We start from the raw sequence: 19,059 nt of genomic DNA, 5'->3' as shown, positions 1-19,059 counted from the left end.
AGTAATCCTACCATGAAGGCTCCATCTTCATGACTAGCTCCCAAAGGCCCCATTTCCAAATGTCATCACTTTGGGGATTAGGGTTTTAAACAGATGAATTTGGGGGGAAACAGATACACAGTCCATAACACTTAGAATCTCAGAGACTAAAGAAGCCCCGAACGAGCATCCCAGATGTCAGAGTAGTGGGGTCCTCTATCCTGGCCCCATCCCCACCATGCATTTCACAGAGAATTTAGAGTGTGAACACTAAATGAGACCTCTAACAGTCCCTGCATTTACCCCACACAAGTCCCTTTTGCTGAAGTGGTTGAGTGGTTGAGGGCTGAATACTCTGGCCTTCAGGGAGATCCCTCTGCCCTTGTGGAGTGTGTCCTAGTGTGGAAGTCATCATGTTAGAGAAGGATGTCCAGGGGAAGGAGCCTCCATCAACAGGAGGATGTCTAGAATGGTGGACACCAGGCCACCCGGGGGCTGGTTAGTGGAACATGGAATATTTAACCTGGAGAAGAGAAGACTCAAGAGGATTAGAATGGTCTGTTTTCAAACCTCTGAAGAGCTATTCTGCAGGAGAGGGAAGGAAGGAGTAGACGCTTTCTTCTCTGAGAGGTACAGAAGGACAGGATGAGGCCCAATGGGCAGAGGGACCAGGGAAACTGGTTTGCGTTCAATCACAGAAAGATCTTTGTTAACAATCAGAGCCAGTCCCAAATGGGCTGGGCTAGGAGATATTCCAGAGAGGCAGTGGCCATTTGTCTAGGCAATTTTAGAGCTAATTCGGGCATCCACTCAAGGGAAAATAAAAGGACCCCACAAAGTACTCCTCGGTGAGGAAATTCTATGATTCTGCGAATCAGACTACACATAAGAGATGCCACATGGCATGCAGAGGAAAGAGGGCAGAATTTAGAGTCAGAAAAATCCGATTTAAAAGCTGATTTCTCCCCTTGATGGCAAAGTCACTGTAGCAGAAACAACTAGTTATCCCCCAATACATGTTCTCCCTCTTTTCATAGACATAGAAACCGCAATTTTCACCTGGGCACATGATCATCTGGAACAAAGACGACATTTCCCAGCCTTCTTTGCAGTTAGGTACGGCCATGTTACTAAGTTATAGAGTGAAAGTAGAAGTGGTGAGTGCCACTTTGGGGACATGTACTTAACGGGAAGGGGCATGTTTCTCTTTCCCCCTTTTTATTCTTCACCCATTCTTCCATTCTGCTGCCTGGAATGCAAATGTGATGGCTGGAGCTGGAGCTGCCATCTTGGATCATGTAGGTGAGGACCACATGCTAGGTTTGGCAGAACAAAGGATGGATCTTTAGTCCCTATGATTTTGCGAAACAGAGCTACCTACCCCCAGACTCTAATGGGAAAGAAGAGTAAACTTTCATTTTGTTTAAGCCACAGCTGTTTTGAGTCTCTGTACCGAATCTTAACTAAAACAGGTATCTACTCTGGGGCAAAGTCTTTTGGGCTCTCTGAGGCTCACTGCATAACCTCATCTGTATAAAGGGAATCATAATGTTCACTCCACAGATCTCACAATATGCTTGGGCAGGGGAATGAGATGATGTTTGTGAAAGCTCTATGAAAATTATTCAGCATGGGCACCAGGAAAGGCATAGTGTGGGGCGGGGCTCGGTTGGGGAAGGAAAGTTGTACAAAAGAAATATAAATGTTTTCCCCCTTCTACAGTGCTTCCTAAAGATTCTGAGTTTCCTGTCTCCATAGATCTTGATCTTGCGGGTCTGATCTTTGGTAGGAGAGGAAGGAGGGTGCATGAAGAGATTTCCAAGTCCCTGAGAGCCTTCACAGTCCACGATTATCTGCCCTTAATGCAATATTGGCCAGACCTTTGTGGCAAGGAAGTCGGAGCAGTTTTTATTTCACAACCAATAAAAGTTGGGGGTTCCTTTATGAACTGTTTACTTGTGGGCAAAGCTGTTCTCTTGGGGGTCAGTGGCAGGAGCCCACATGGTAGAGGTAGAAGGCAGCCCACTTACTTTACCTTGGGGAGAGGAAAGGCAGATCTTGCTAGAGCATCTGCAAAAGCATGGGGGGATATATAGCAGCAACTGCATCATCAAAACTGCCGAACAGGGCTTCCCTGGTGACGCAGTGGCGGAGAGTCCGCCTGCCGATGCGGGAGACACGGGTTCGTGCCCCGGTCCGGGAAGACCCCACGTGCCGCAGAGCGGCTGGGCCCGTGAGCCATGGCCGCTGAGCCTGCGCGTCCGGAGCCTGTGCTCCGCAACGGGAGAGGCCACAACAGTGAGAGGCCCGCGTACCGCAAAAAATCCCCAAAAACTGCCAAACAGAGACCACACACTGACCAGAGGGGGCAACACATCAGTGCCTGCAGATTGTGAAACAGCCCGGCATTCCCTGTCAACCTTGCTGGAGACTGTACATTCGCCTCCCCGCCTTGGTGAACAGGGCACTTGTCGCAAAGGGCTCCTACGGAAATTCCCCATTGACGTGAGGCTCCACCTCTGGATAGCTCAAGGCCACTGCAGGCTGAACATTCACCTGGGTTGGGGCCCATCTTCTGGTGCTCAGAAGCGCAATATATTCCCAGGTCATAAGGGTTTTTTGAGCTCTGGCCCAGGCAGGTCAAAAGCCAAAGAAACCAGACGTATCACTTACGGCGATGCTGAGCTCGGATGTGCCCCCCATCTCCAACCTGCGAGTGTCAGGGGCTCATCTTGACTTCCTTCTTATCCCCTCAGGCTGGAACAGTCCCGGACTCACAGAAAGTCTTCTGACAGCTGTTGAATTGAATTCAACGTCCAGAGAGTCTGGAAATGGGTGGGAATCTGAGCAGAACAGAATAGGAAAGTTAGTTAGCAACCTGAGATGAAGCCGAGGGGGTGCTGCCCGAGCCCCAACCTTCTGATTGGCCCCCCTCCATCCATCCTTACTCCATTAGTTGGAGGCTTGCAGGGGGTGGATCTGATTATAACCTAGGAAGGGAAGGTCCCCCTCCATTCAGAGCAGGGAGGCGGCAGGCACAGGAGCCAGAGGACTTTTCCTCAACCAAGTGACAAGGCCAAGTGCAAAACAGTCCTTGGGAGACGAGGGGCTGGGGCTCGAGCAAGCAGAAACCAGGAGTGCTTGTCAGCATCCAGGGCGGATTCCTGGCCTGCAATCAGGAGCAGATGGAAGGGGAGAGGAGGGGATGATGTCTCTTGAGGACCAAAGCCCTGGGCCGACAGGCCACAGTCTGAGCTTGCATCAAGATGAGCGAGGGGCCTCAGCTCCCTGCTGAGCGGGATTGCCTGATCTGCAGCCTGCGGCTGGCAGAGGCTGTCCAGGCAGTTCAAGTCCACAAACGTTTCAGAAGCCCTGACTCTCTGGCCCTGACCCAGCTCAGGTCTGAGGTCTGAAGTCTGTCACCACGAGGCCTGCTAAGCTGTGGCCAGGAGGACCAGCTGGCCTGGTCACACCGCTGGAAGGGCCACACGGGGTGTAGCAGATGCTGGTGATGCCCCACCCTTCTCCCGTTGGTGTTGATCATTCCGGTCCGTGCCAACTGCCACGGAGTGGCACCTGCCATTCGCTTGCTCTCCTCAAAGGGCTTTCCCTGGCTGGTGAGTGGGGCAGGCTGCGAGCACAGGGAGTAGTCTCCCAGGGGCAGCCCTCGGCCTAGGACAAACAGGTGTGGGTGGAGAATCACCCCAGTTTCCTTGCCCTTCAGTTGGGACAGTTCTGAGAGGGGTGCTGTCCACTGTGTCCCAGACGTCCCCATGGGGATTTAAGCCCAGTTGCCCACAGTGAGACCTGCCCCATAATACACACACCCTGTACTGGCTTCCCTCCCTTTTTGCGGTACGCGGGCCTCTCACTGTTGTGGCCTCTCCCTTTGCGGAGTACAGTCTCCAGATGTGCAGGCTCAGCGGCCATGGCTCACGGGCCCAGCCGCTCCGCGGCATGTGGGATCTTCCCAGACCGGGGCACGAACCCGTGTCCCCTGCATCGGCAGGCGGACTCTCAACCACTGCGCCACCAGGGAAGCCCCCGCTCCGTGTCTTGATTGCCCAGTGTCCAAGTCATTGTCCTTGTCCTGCTGTCTGCTTCTGGGGCCAGGCAACTGAGACACGGGATTAGTAGAGGGGTATGGCTGAAAATTTCCAAACAGGCACAGACTATGATCACGACAGGGGACAAATCAGCACCCAGGCCCAGGAAGGCTGTGGAAGGAGGCTGAGGTTCCAGCCTTGATAAAGAACTGTGGTCTCGAGCCGGCGCCAGGGAAACCCATGAAGGAGCCCCCATCCCCCAAAGACTCTGAGCTGCCGAGGTAGGGCCCCAATCGGCCCTACTCCCCCCTATTGGCCCCCCGCTCAATGTCTAGCACGACACAGGTGCTCAAGAAACGGAACTGAATTGGAAATGGAAATGGATTGCGACCGATTCCATTCCCTTCCACTCCCCCATCAGACCACTGTCTTTCCTGGTTGCCCCTCTCCTCCCTCCATTTATTCAAATATTCACACGTTCATAAATGTATACAAATATGTATGAGAGGCACTAAGCTAGGTCCAGCTTCTTCTGTTTCTTCGCCTATATTTTGGGGAAGCCCGCCATTCTTGGTGGATTGGTAGCTGCTAATTATCTGTGTTTTAAAAAGAACTGTGGAAGGTAGAAAATTTCTTCAAAGAAATGGCTTTCTAATGCTGAGTGGACAATGGTAGTTGTTGATATTTTGAAGAAGGGCAAAGAGGCCCTAAAACCATGCCCCTTAAATGGAGTCATCAGCTCTGCCTGTAGTTTATGGGCGGGGATGTGACATGCAGACCTCACCCTCCACACCAACACACAAATACAGCTGGACTTGGTTTTCCACACTCAGGACCACAAACGTGTGCACAGACGCCCTTATAAAGAATCATATATGTGAAGGCACACATATGAGCATCGAGGCCCCCACGAGCCCACTGTGTGCACATATGAGGTGGTCTCTCCTCCCTGCCCCTGCCCAGCACCGAGACTGGTTCCCACTGGAAATGCAGCTGCTGGGTGGTTGACAGGCCAGCCAGTAGTTTCATTCAGTTGGAATCTGAGATGCCATTACCATGGCGACCACAGCCCCGTTATCTTCCGTACTCTAGGGAGTTGAGTGTTATACCTGGTAGACTTTCCTTCGGGAAGCCATTCCTTCCATCAGGAGTGGCTTTTAATTTTTCCCCAGGGCCTTGCTTCTTTGAAGCAAGTTGACTTTACACCTCCCTCTGGCTCTCCCTCTGCAAATGGTGAGGGTGGTTTTAGGGGCAGTTGTGCTTTAATCAAGATTTTGGTCTCCTGGAACCTTTCAGCTACTCTCCTGGGGTGTCTGATGTCATGCTTAGCCAAAGGGAGTAAGAAGTCCACCCTGTTCTCCACCAGTCACCCTGGAGTTAGGGATATGGTCACAGAATCTTCCAACTGGAAGGCTGTAGCACTCAGTAGGGTATCCTGCTCGGATTCCCGCCCCCCTGCAGGACAGAGACACTCATTCCTCCAGCTGACAGCTCTCGACTAAATCCCCCTCCAGGAATTGCCCTCAGCCCAAGAGAACTGCCTCACTCAAAGTCACACTCCCCTTCCCTGGGGGCAGACCACATTCAATGACTGGTTGATTGGGGGTACAAAGGCTCAACCCCCTCGCCTCAATTCGTGACAACCCTGAAGGACCACACCAGTTCCAAGGCTCCCAGGGGATCATGGGAGGCCTCTGTCGTGACTGTATCACAGTTCGGGCCCTCCTCTGCCCAATCCTGCTTCCCTCACTCTCTTACATGTTGACCCTAAAGGGAGTCCCCAAGAAATAGCCTACACACACATCACATTAGAGCCTGTTTCCAGGCAACCCAACCCAAGACAAAGGGTCTGGAGCACACCTAACACAGTCCTCTCTTTGACAGATGAGGAAACTGAGGCCCATGGAAGGGCTGGGTACTCTTAGGGTCATTTGGGGAGTTAATATAAAATTTAGTTCCCAGATCCAGACTCTCAGCATTGGAACAGAACTTAAAGGTCCCCTGATCAAGGCAGAAAAATGGAATCAAGAAGCTATGGATGTAGTCCCACTTGTTTATTTTTGCTTTTGTTGCTTTTGCTTTTGGTGTCAGATTCAAAAAATCATTGCCAAGGGCTTCCCTGGTGGCGCAGTGGTTGAGAGTTCGTGCCCCGGTCCGGGAGGATCCCACATGCCGTGGAGCGGCTGGGCCCGTGAGCCATGGCCGCTGAGCCTGCGCGTCCGGAGCCTGTGCTCCGCAACGGGAGAGGCCACAAGGGGCCCGCGTACCGCAAAAAAAAAACAAAACAAAACCGGAACCAGACCCCAGAGGCCACTGCCACGTTGCCCTGCTGCCCTGGCAACTCAGTCTTGCTGCAGTGAAAACTCCACCAGTGAAAAGATTCCTATGGCCCCTACTTCTAGGTGTCAGTCTCCAAAGAAAAGTCACCATAGGTGTCTAGATTGGGTGCCCATGCCCCGGTTCAAGGAAGAATGGAGAAGTGGGGACCTGGCAGGACTGGTCAGTGGTTCTCAACCCTGTCTGCATATTAAAAGCACCCAGGAGTTTTAAGAGATTCTGATGCCCAAGCCATACCTCAGACCAATTAAATCAGGATTTCTGGAGACAAGACCTAGACAGTGGTATTTTTTTTTTTAAAGCTCTCTGGGTGGTTCTGATCAAAAGTTGAGAACCTCTGCTACAGGGCAAACCAACGATGAAAAGACTGGAGGATCTCTCCTATTAGTTCCTTGTGGTATCATATAGGGTTTGATCAAGGAAGCAGAGCCACTGAGTGATACAGAATAAGGGATTTATTGTGGGAGCTGATTAAACTGCCCATGTAAGACCACTGACTAGTCTGGTGGAGGGTCTGAATGCAGCAAGGCCAGTAGTGGGGATGAAAAGATGGACATGGTGGTGGTTATCTATTGCCGTGTAACAAATCACATCAAAATTCTGTTACTTGAAACAACAAACACTTATTATCTCAGTCTCTGAGGGTCAGGACTCCGGGAGTGGCTTAGCGGAATGGTTCTGGCTCAGGGTCTCTTCATGGGGTTGCAGTCAAGGTGTCAGTCGGAGTCTGTGGTCATCTGAAAGCTTGACTGGGGCATGGCTCACTCACAGGCCCTTTTACCACATGGGCCTCTCCATAGGGCTACTCCTGACATGGCAGCTGGCTTTCTCCAAATCAAGAGATCTCAGAGAAGAGGGTGGGAGGGAGGAAGCGAGAGACTGAAACAGAAGGTGCAGTGTCGTTTATAACCTAAGTCATAAGTGACATGCCATCACTTCTGCCATACTCATATCGGTGACACAGACCAAACCAGGACAATGTGGAAGGGATGGCTCAAGGGTGTGAATACCTGGAGGCGAGATTCACTGGGGGCCATCTTGGAGGATGGTGTGAGGCCGTGCAAAGGTAAGCCGGCACCCACCATGGCAGCCAGAATCCACGTTTCGCAGCCTCTAACCTCCACGGTATGAGTCACCTGCAGGAAAAGCTGGCACTGTCAGCCACAACTGCACGGGCACTTGGTCCAGGATTTGGAGAAACCAAAGGCAAAGATCCAGCCAGAGCTGAAGAACCTAAGGGACTGGCTGTGCCCTGGGGCCAAAAAGGTGAGCCAGCAGATCAGCAGCAACATGGGAGAGCTCCCATGCACCCGGCTCACACCGAATCGCAGAGTGTAAAAGTGGCTGCCGTTTCACCACAGCCTTCCAAATCTCATGCAAATTTCTCCTGCAGCAAACCCCAAGGTGGAACCATGGAACTGGGCGGCGAAGGGGATTTTGGGAAATGTAGTTCCAGCCTAACGAGGTGGCCACAGTGTAAAGGCACCACGGGGCTGGAATGTGTGTTGGGGGATGGGTGCAGCCAACAAAAGGGGTGCTCATAATGAGAAGGAGGCGCAGAGACAGCCATGGGTGAGCCAGAATCTGACAGTGAGCAACACAGAGACCTCAGTCTTCCCAGAACCTCAGGGAAATCCTCCCCAATTCCCTCTCCAGGCTCATTACAGACCCACTCTGGATTAAGCCTCTTTCATTCTCTGGGAGGGAAGGAGAGAGGGAGGAATGACAGATGGATGATTTGAAAGCTGATTCCAAATCAGCTGGGGTGGACAATCATTTCTCCCCACTTCACATCAATACCTTTGGGCAGACAGAGGAAAATTATGCTTCAGTGATCTGGGCGCATCTCATATCACAGCCACTCATACTGTTAGCCTGGGCAAAATGGCATAAAAGACGGCACATAGGACAAGCCCAGTCTGTCATTTCAGAAAACCCCAAATATTTCCCTTACTGGCCTACTCGTGCCTGAAATTCCCACATCAAAGAATTAGCCCTCTAGCCAAAAGCTTAAATTTGCTTTAATGTGCAACTATCTCTAAGGAGGGGTCATGTCTGAAGCTATTGTTGGTCATTTATATTCCTCAGTGCAAATGAAATCTGGAGAGGCAGGTGACATAGGGGACAAGTGAGGGAGCACTAGACACTTGGCGGGGAAAGATAAACAAGAATGGTGAGTCCTGAAAAGCTATAATCCTATATGTTCCCCAAATCCTGTAGCAGTTTCTTCTTTCTGGAGTCACAGAAAGACTACATTTCCCAAATTCCCTTGAAGTGAGACTGAGGTCATATGATGGGGTTCTAGCCAATGAGATAAGTGGAAATAATGTAAGTCATTCCTCCCAGATCCACCAGAAAGAAAAACAGAGAGATCTACCCAGTGGGGAGACTCCTTTGACCTCACTCATGTTTATGGTGCGTGTGAACACACACTCTCCAGTTCTCCTACAAACATTTACCTTAATTCCATCAACAATTATGTTCCTAAGTGTAGCCTCTCTTAGGACTTCATCTACAGGTTTGGAGTTTACAGCACTAGGGAGGGGAAGTGTTCCCCAGCCAGACATAATAGCCATTCCCACAAAACATTCAACTTCTTTACATAACATCAGCTTAGACATTCCAACTTTCATCACCTTATCCACCCTTACATTTCTATATCCTCTCAATCTGGCTGTAGCTCGAGTGAGGTCTTCATCAACGGGTCCATGGGATTCCCGTATTAAGGGTCCTATAAACCTCTTCTCCACCCCTGACCGGTTTACTGACTCTTGTGCAAAAGGCTTCGGGTACCCAGGGAGCAGTCGAAGTAAGGGACACTGGCCCTTTTGTCAATCCTTATCTTTTTTTTTTTTTTCTTTTTTTTGTGGTACGCGGGCCTCTCACTGTTGTGGCCTCTCCCATTGCGGAGCACAGGCTCCGGACGCGCAAGTTCAACGGCCATGGCTCACGGACCCAGCCGCTCCGCGGCACGTGGGATCCTCCCAGACCGGGGCACGAACCCGCGTCCCCTGCATCGGCAGGCAGACTCTCAACCACTGCGTCACCAGGGAAGCCCTCAATAGTTTCTTGAGCTTGTCCTTCCCCTACTGTGATTCTCACCTTGGGAGACGGCTGTGAGGCTAGTGCCAAGCTCAGACTCACTGAAATCTGAGCTTGGTCTAGCATCAAAGTCAGACCCAGCGTTCACTTTTACTTTCGCAACTACAGATAACAACAGCCAAGGGAAGAGGGTGTTTGGCCCTCTTCTTATTAGTTTGTACTTCCCTATGCATCCAGTGAACCAGCTTCCTTGGAGTTGGATCCATCTTTAGTAACTGACTGCAGCAGAGCTGCTGCTCCAAAGCATGGGTGACCACGTGGCCACGTAGGAATCAAAGGTTCCTCAACCTCCACCCTGTCATCCCTTTCCTTCCCAATCTACAGGTTTCTGTGGGCGAGGGCCGTTCTAGCAAATCCCACTTCCCTGACGCCAACTCTTTTGGGTTCCTGGACCCAATTTCCAACGTGTTTGTGGGGTTGGGGACTTCCTCACACCACGAAGCAGTGCTCCGGACACCAGCTGGGTGTCCTATAATTCAACTCAATTCTGACACTATGTACCCAGAGAGAACTTCAGATCCCACAGGTTAAGGGCTCAGTCCTGCAAAACTGCTCCCCCCCCAGCCCCAACTTCAGACACCAGTCACAAGTCCAGGTTGTCACCTATGCTTCTGACCAACTGGCTGTGGACTGGAGGTTCCCATGACCTCCTCCTCAGATTCGATTAATTTGCTAGAGCACCTCACAGAGTTTTGAAAAACATTTTACTTAACTAGATCATCAGTTTATTTTAAAAGGATATAACTCAGGAACAGCCAGATGGAATTGATGCATAGGGCAAGGTGTGGGGAAAGGACGCGGAGCTCCCATGCCCTCTCTGGGCTCACCACTCTCCCCACACCTCCACGTGTTCACCAACCTGGAAGCTCTTCAAACCCTGTCCTTTTTTTTTTTGGTTTTTATAGAGGCTTCATTACATAGGCATAATTGATTGAGTCATTGGCCAATGAGCATTGATTCAATCTCCAGCTCCTCTCCCATCCCCAGAGGTCAGGGAATGGGACTGCAAGTTCCAACCCTCTAATCCTTCCCTTGGCTCTCCTGGCAACCAGACCTCATCCTTAGGTGCTTTCTCCAAGTCACTTCATTAACGTAACAAAAGACACCATTATGGCTCTCAGCATCCAGGGAACTCCAAGGGTTTTAGGAGTTCTGTGCCAGAAAAGGGGACTACGACCAAATACACATTTCCTATTATAAATCAGAATATCACACAGGCAAAAAGGCCAGACTCTCCAACACAGACAAGAAAATCAACGCGCATGGTCCTCTGCATTCCAACTGAGTCCAGCCCTTCCAGAACTTAACTGTGTTTCCATGGAAAAAACCTGGACTCTTGAGTCAGACAGTCCTGTTTAAGTCCAGCTTCATCTCTTACCCACTGTGTTACATTAACTGAGTTACTTAACCTCTCTGAGTCTCACAGTGCCAAGTGGAACTAATAATACCCACTCAAAGGGCCCTGGAAGAATTAAATGAGATCAGGAGTGTTAGGGAGCTGTTCACTGAAACCACCCGCCTTGGCCAGGCACGACAATAACCGCTTGTCTGAGTTGTCTCACAACAAGAGGTCCCGATAAAGAACGTGGTGCTGGGACTTCCCTGGTGGCACAGTGGTTAAGAATCCACCTGCCAATGCAGGGGACACGAGTTCGAGCCCTGGTCCGGGAAGATCCCACATGCCGCGGAGCAACTAAGCCCGTGCGCCACAACTACTGAGCCTATGCTCTAGAGCCCGCGAGCCACAACTACTGAAGCTCGTGCGCCACAACTACTGAAGTCCGCGCGCCTAGAGCCCGTGCTCCGGCAGCAAGAGAAGCCACTGCAATGAGAAACCCGCGCGGCGCAACAAAAAGCAGCCCCCGCTCGCCGCAACTAGAGAAAGCCCGCGCATAGCAACAAAGACCCAACACAGCCAAAAATAAATAAATAAATTTATTTAAAAAAAAAAAAAAGAACGCGGCGCTGCTGCTGAAAACTAACCTGGAGAATTCAGGAAGGGTTGAAAGGAGGGAGGAGACGTCAGTCCATAGTATGTCTTGTAAAACTAACCCAGAAGAATTAGGGAGGGGCCTAAAGAAGGAGGGAGGAGACGCCAGCCCCTATGTCCTGCCAACGTCCCAGAAACTCTCACAATGGAATCCATCTTGGCTGAGAGATGCCGGTACCACCAGGAAGGACCCTGAGTCAAACCAAGCAAGATGATTGGCCAGAGACAACCCGGAAAGCTAACATCACCACCATAAAACCTGAGACTGCAAGCCACGTGGCAGAGCAGTTCTCCTGGGTTTCTTTACCCCACTGCTCCCCTCCCAGGCGCCCCTTCCCAAAAGTCTTTTACTTTGTCAGCACTTGTGTCTCCTTGGACAATTCATTTCCGAGTGCTAGACAAGAGCCCACTCTCGGGCCCTGGAAGGGGTCCCCCTTCCTGCAACAGGAGCAACACAGAGCAGGTGGTCTCTTCCCATCCCCTCCTACTGCACAAGATTCCTGGAGCACCGCCCTGTTATCTCACCACCAGCCAATCAGAAGCAAGTCACACACCCTGCAGCCTTCCCCCCAGATTTTGCCTATAAAAGCTTTTCGCTGAAAACCACTGGGGAGTTCATGTCCTTCTTGAGCACAAGGCACCCATTCTCCTAGCTCGGTCCGGCCATAAATCTTCTGCTCCAAACTGACATTTTGGTTTGTTCGGCCTCACTGTGCGTTAGGCACGTGAACTTGCGTTCGGAACACTACCGCCACGTATACCCAGAGCGGGTCTCACACTGTTTGAAGTACAGCTGACCGCTGAACAACACAAGTGTGAATTGCGCGGGTCCGCTTATTCGCAGATTTTATTCTATAGTAAATACTACAGCACTAAACGATCCACAGTTGGTTGAATCCACAGAGGCGGAACCCGTGTATATGGAAAGCCGGCTATAGAGTTATACATGGATTTTTCGACTGCAGGGAGGGCTGGCGCCCCTCACCCCTGCCTTGTTCGAGGGTCAACTGTATTCTGTGCTATAGCGGCTGTGGGAAGTGGAACAATGCCCCCTTCAGAAAAAAAAAGATGTCAGTGTCCTAATCCCTGGAATGTTACCTTATACGGGAAAAAAGGACTTTGCAGGTGTGATTAAAGTAAGGATCTTGAGGTGGGGAGATTACCTTGGACGGATCTGAAAAGCTATCACAAGTGTCCTTACAAAAGGGAGGCGGAGAGGGAGTACAGAAGACAGGAGAAGGCCACATGATCACAGAGGCAGAGACTGGAGTGATGCTGGCACAAGCCAAGGAAAGCTGGCAGCCACCAGCAGCTGGAAGAGGCGAGGAACAGATTCTCCCATGGAGCCTCCAAAGGGAGAGCAGCCCTGCTGACACCTTGATCTCAGCCCAGTGATTCTGATTTGAGACTTCTGGCCTCCAGAACTGTGAGCTACCAAGTTTGCGGTAATTGATTTAAGCCACCAAATTTGTTACATCAGCCACAGGAAACGAACACAGTGGTCAACCAAGTCTTTGACCCAAAGAGAGAGTTATGGAAGGAAAGGCCTGGGTTACAAGCCCAGGCTCTGAAGAGCCAGCCCTTGGTCTCTTGGGTGAGGGCTGCAGAAACCAAGGTCCCTCTAGCTGGGGTTGTCCTGGGGGGTCTTGTTGACAACCACCCACATTGGCTCCAAGTCTTGCCTCCCACAGGAGGGGAAAGGAGTGAAATTAGCATCATTTCCTTCTCTGCTTCTGGCCCAAACTCCCCCTCACCAGGGAGGGCAGGGATCCCCTATGCCTGAGGCCCTGGAGTCAAGTACCTGAAAACGATCTTCCAGACAAGTCCCTGGCTGCATCAAGGGCACCCAGGGGAGGACAGAGCTTGCAAGAGTCAAGCATGTGGTGTCACTCTGCACACAGTAGCTTCCAGCCTGGGGCTAATAGCCTTAACCCACTTCTCAAGGATGCTAGGAGAGGTAAGGGTTGTTAAGGGTGCTAACTGCCATGGAAAGGCTCGGCTTGCACCAAATGATCTACTGATGGTTTTGGCCTGGAAAAAAGCAGTCATGTTGAAGACTAATTACATTGCTAGATGTATATTCAACATGGGTGCTGGAAGGTATCACAGCGGCTTCACAGACCACACGTTTTCAGTCTTCAGTGCAGCCAGACCCTCCGATGTGGCACCTCCCTGCTTGGCAACCTCACTCCCTTCTAGTGAGTTTCTGTGGCTGCCGGGTGTAACCTCCACAGTCCATGCCCCTGACCTCCCCAGAACCCCAGAGTGCTCCAGACTGCCCATCAGCAGAGGCCTGGGCCATGTGGACACTCAGAGTTGACTCTGTTGACTGCTAGGCAAATGAGACTTAAATTTATAAAGGGAGATGGCGGGGGGTGGGCACTAACCCCTCCCAGGCATATGCCAGCTAAGAAAGAAGTCAATCTCGGTCCGAGGGCCCAGGAGTAAAACAAGACATTATTCATTTCCCCTCCATGGCAGAGACAGCTAGCTCATCACCGAACCAATTTCTCTTTTCTTTTGGACACACAGCTAGACTACATTTCCCAGTCTCCCTTGCAGCTGGGTGTGGCCATGAGACTGTTCTGGCCAACAGAAAGCAGGCAGAAGTGAGGAGTGGTCTGGCTCCTACAAGCCTGCCATTCTCCACTCTCTCTCTTCCCCTCCCGATCAGTTGGATGTCAATCTTCAGGGCAACCTTGGAAATAGGAAATAGGGCCAACTGTCCTGGTTTGCCAGAAACTGCCCCAGTTTTGGCACTGAAAATCTGCACCCCAGGAAACCCCTCATTCCCAGACAATGATTGGTCACCCTACTTGAAAGACACATATGGAACTTGGCAGAAGGCTCCATCAGCCTGGGTCCCTGCATGACTGCATGGAGCAGAGCACCCCCCGCCCAATCTCCCATTCCCACCAATCAGCAATATGTGTTTTGGACTTCACGTGAGTGAAAAATAAACTGAGATTTGCTCCTTGAAGTGTCACCACCACTAGTGTAACCTTAACTCATACATCGTCGAATACTTTTGGAGAAACACAAAAATATCCTATGTCCCCTCGGCTATTTTAAGAAGACAGATACTAGTCATAAATAGAAAGACTATATATTATCTGGGATGGTCCTGGCTTCCATCTGTTGTTTGGGCGTAATTATTAATAGCATCCCCCTTTACTCTCCAAAGTGTCCCTGTTTGCACAATATCTAACATGGTATAGATAATTTCCAGTGTGAATGCATGCCTAAGATGTTGTAGAAAAATGAATTGAATCCTGTTTTAAATGCAATTATTTAAGAAAGAACTTTTCTGTAATAAAAGTAATTTGCCTCATAGCTAATACTCTAAATTCAACTCTCAGGGGGACTTCCCTGGTGGTCTAGGGGTTAAGAATCGGTCTTGCAATGCAGGGGACGCCGGTTCGATCCCTGGTCGGGGAACTAAGATCCCACATGCCATGGGGCAAAAGAGCCCACATACGACAACTACAGAACCCATGCTCTCTGGACCCCAGGCACCACAACCAGAGAGAAGCCCGCACGCCACAACGAAGAGCCCACGTGCTGAAATGCACTGAAACTAAGACCCGATGCAGCCAAAAAATAAATAAATATTTTTTTAAAAAATTCAACTCTCAGGTTGTTGGATTTTCTCTGTTGGCCACACTGTGTGCATTACCCAGAACCATCCTGAAATCTAGCTTTCTTACAGACTCTGTGTTTGGAAGATTGCTGTTCATCTTGTACTTTTGGTCTTTTCTACCAATACCAATTGATCAAAAATCACATCTATTGAGTGGTTCATCCATACAATGAAATATTATTCAGTGATAAAAAGAAATGAGCTATCAAGTCACAAAAAAGACATGGAGGGACCTTAAATGCATATTGCTAGGAGTGAAAGAACTCAGTCTAAAAAGGCTACATGCTATATGATTCCAACTATATGACATTCTGGGAAAGACAAAACTATAGAGTAAAAAGATCTGTGGTTGAGCTGGTGGGAATGTAAATTGGTACGGCCATTATGGAGAATAGTATGGGGGTTCCTTAAAAAACTAAAAACAGAGCTACCATATGACCCTGCAATCCCACTCCTGGACATATGTCCGGAAAAGACAAAAACTCTAATTTGAAAAGATACATGCATCCCAATGTTCATAGCACCACTATTTACAATAGCCAAGACGTGGAAACAACCCAAGTGCCCACCAAGAAATGAATGGATAAAGAAGATGTGGTATATATATACACCATATGGAGTAATGTGGAATATTACTCAGCCATAAAAAAGAATGAAATATTGCCATTTACAGCAATATGGATGAACCTAGAGATTATGTGAAGTCAGACAGAGAAAGACAAATATATGATATCACTTATATGTGGAATCAACAAAAATGTTGCAAATGAACTTATTTATAGAACAGAAACAGACTCACAGACATAGAAAACAAACAAAGGCAAAACAGGGGGTATAAGTTAGGAGTTTGGGATTAACAGACACACGCTACTATACATAAAAGAGACAAACAAGGATCTACTGTATAGCGCGGGGAACTATACTTGATATCTTGTAATAACCTACAATGGAAAGAATCTGAAGAATATATATGTGTATATACACATATATAAAGGAATATATACATATATGTATAACTGAATCACTGTGCTGTACACCTGAAACTAACACAACATTGTAAATCAACTATAGTTCAATTAAAAATAAAAAAAATTTAAAAATCAGTGGTTGCCAGGGGTTGTGGGCAGGGAAGCAGGAAGGGATGAATGGATGGAGCACGGGGAGTGTTTAGGGCAGTGAAATTGTTCCATACGATACTGTAATGGTGGATACACGACATTATCCATTTGGCAAAACACACAGAATGCGAAACACCGAGAGTGAACCCTGATGTAAATCAGGACTTCAGTAAATAATAATGGGCCAATATTGGCTCATCAGTTGTAATAAACGTACCACAACTAATGCAAGATGTTAATGACAGGGGAAGGGGCGGGGGAAGGGGGACATGGGAACTCTGTATTTTCTGTAAACCTAAAACTGCTCTAAAAAGTAATTTTTAAAAAAAAACTTAAAAATAAGAAACCCAGTTATATCTGTTGAGTTCCCACAGAAGAGACATAGGATATGCGGCCTCCAGAGGGCCATTGTTGACCGCCTGAAGGGTCTCACTACAGTGGGCGACAGACTGCCTCCCAGCGTGGATCCCGGTGGACAGGTAACGTGTGAAGGTGCCAGTGCCGACATCTGAGGGAAATGTCCCCCGGGTGGTGGGACCAGGGCCTGGAAGGCCAAAGGGCAGGGGAAATGATGAGGTGGGTTTGCAGTTGAGGCTGCCACTCGCCATCGGCCTCCTCAGGGAGCCCGGCCAACCTCGAACAATCCAAACGGGAGGCTGCAGAGCCCCAGCTGGACACTGCTTACCACGTAGTTAAGTGAGAACAAATCCAGAACAAATACTTGCGATATTTAGAGCTTTAGGATATGCCTATGTTTTATTCATCCACATTAGTATGGGGTCTGCAGGCCCCCAGAGTCTGAAGGAAATTAGAAAATCACAGAATGTCAGGACTAGAAGAGGCCTGGGGAGTGATCTGATCCAAGCCTTCTTTTGCTGGAGAGGAAATTGAGGCCCACAGAAGGAGGTGACCTGAGGTTACACTCCCGGCCATGTGTGTGTGTGTCTCTCTCTCCGTCCACCCCCCCTCCCTTCCCTTGCCTTTCTTTTAACACATCTGTGTGCTTACTTTGTACTATTTTCCGAGCAAGGTCAGGGAAGGTCAGGGATATACTGCCGGCTACCCTCACACCCTCTGGAGGTTGGGGACCATCTGAGGCCACAAGGTCCGGCTAGGCCTTGGGAAATCACAGGCCCGCTCCTGGGATCATTATAGGGCCCTGAAGCCTAGAGGGCAGGTGGATAAAAAAAAAATAAATCACACTGAGGGTTCACGAGAATTTTAGTCAAAACTAGAAATGGAGTCCACGGCAACAGTGCAATCTTTCTTCCAAAACTCTCTCCCTCCAGATGCACCAGCCCTCCCCCAACTTGCCTCTCCTCCAACGGTGAGGCTCTAGAAGGTAGCTGTCCTTCCTTCCGTAATTAGAAGTGTCAGCACGATTCTCAGGTCCTGGATACTGAGTACGGCAGCCGACTCTGGGCAAGTCTGACAGAATCGGGGAAGTCTGATGTTGACTCCAGGCTTAACTGTGATGTGAGGGAGGTTGTGTAAAGGGCTAGACGCCCGCGGGACATCAGGTGGAGGGGATGCACAGATGGCTGAGCGAACAGGAGGGAGAGTGGGCCCAGGGATAGGCATCTGGAGTCCTCCAGCAGCTGATAAGCCTGCCCAAGACAGCAGAGGTCCAGAGAAGGTGCCCAGGAGTCCGACAGTGAGGCTGTGGGAGGAGGAAGAGGGCTCAGCGAAGGAGCCCTGGGGCCTTGAGGAGGAGCCTCTAGGTTGGCTCACTCCAACTCCACCCAGACTCTCCTCTAGCCAACCTGCCTCTACTCCAGGGTCCAGAAAGCTAAAGCCATGCCTTCCCAGATTCCCTTGCAGCTAGTGGCGACCATGGGATGCAGTGCTGGCCAATGAGACATTTGTAGAAGCCAGCTGGTGCAGGTACTTCTCCTGCCCTCCCTCCTTCTTTCTGTCTTGACTACGGATGTGATGGCTGCACCTGCAGAAGCCATCTTGGCATCATGAGGGGAAAGCAGAGACAATTGCTCTGACATCTTTGAGCTGCTGAAATGACTAAACGCTAGCAACCAAGTCCCTTCAGAATTCTTATTACCCAAAGAAAACAGAATAAAACCACAAAACTTCAAACATTTAAGCCACGATCATTTGGGTTTTCCATTACTCAAGCAGAAGATAGTCAACAGTATTGAATGCTTTGGAGACGTGTGTAAGGACCCTTTATGTAACAGAAAAGACAACTCATGTTAACGTAAACCTTGAAGAGAGTTACTGGCTCACACAACTGGAAAGTAGTGCATGATTGGAATAGGCTTCAGGATAAGTTTAATCCAGCAGTTTAATGATATCACCAAGGACCTTGTCTCTCTTCATCTTTCCATGCCCATCCTTGAACCAATCACGGTGATAAAAGAGAGAGGATCAGGTTGAGTGGCTTTGGCCAATTGGACCCGCCCCTGGAGGGATCATTCCCTCCCAGATCTCACGGTTGCTAGACAATGGAGGAAAAGGGGCCCGGGAAGGACAATCTAGGTGCTATTATGAAGGGTGAATGGAAGCTAGGTGAGCAAGCAATGAGTATCTACAACAGCTATCTATTCTGGGAGACAGGATTGTGTGGAAGCCACTGGCCATGGCCATAAAAAGGTCATTAGCAACCTTCTGTTGGGAAAAGGCAACGCCAGTTGTGGTGAGCTGTGCCATAAGTGGAAGTGAGGAGGTGTAGACTCCTCTCTCAAGAAATCTGGGACTTCGAAGAAGAGAGAAATGACACTATCTGGTGTGAGGAGGCAGGGTTAAAGGAAGTCAGCCGGAGCTGACTTAGACAAGCACTTTATCAGCCCCTGGAACCACTGAGGTCCCAGCTCACCTTCTCTTGGCACCATT

This window comes from Neophocaena asiaeorientalis, unplaced genomic scaffold, assembly GCF_003031525.2.
Source record: "Neophocaena asiaeorientalis asiaeorientalis breed wild unplaced genomic scaffold, Neophocaena_asiaeorientalis_V1.1 scaffold312, whole genome shotgun sequence".
NCBI lineage: Eukaryota > Metazoa > Chordata > Mammalia > Artiodactyla > Phocoenidae > Neophocaena > Neophocaena asiaeorientalis.
The sequence above is the reverse complement of the archived record's forward strand: the minus strand, read 5'-3'. Positions refer to the sequence as shown.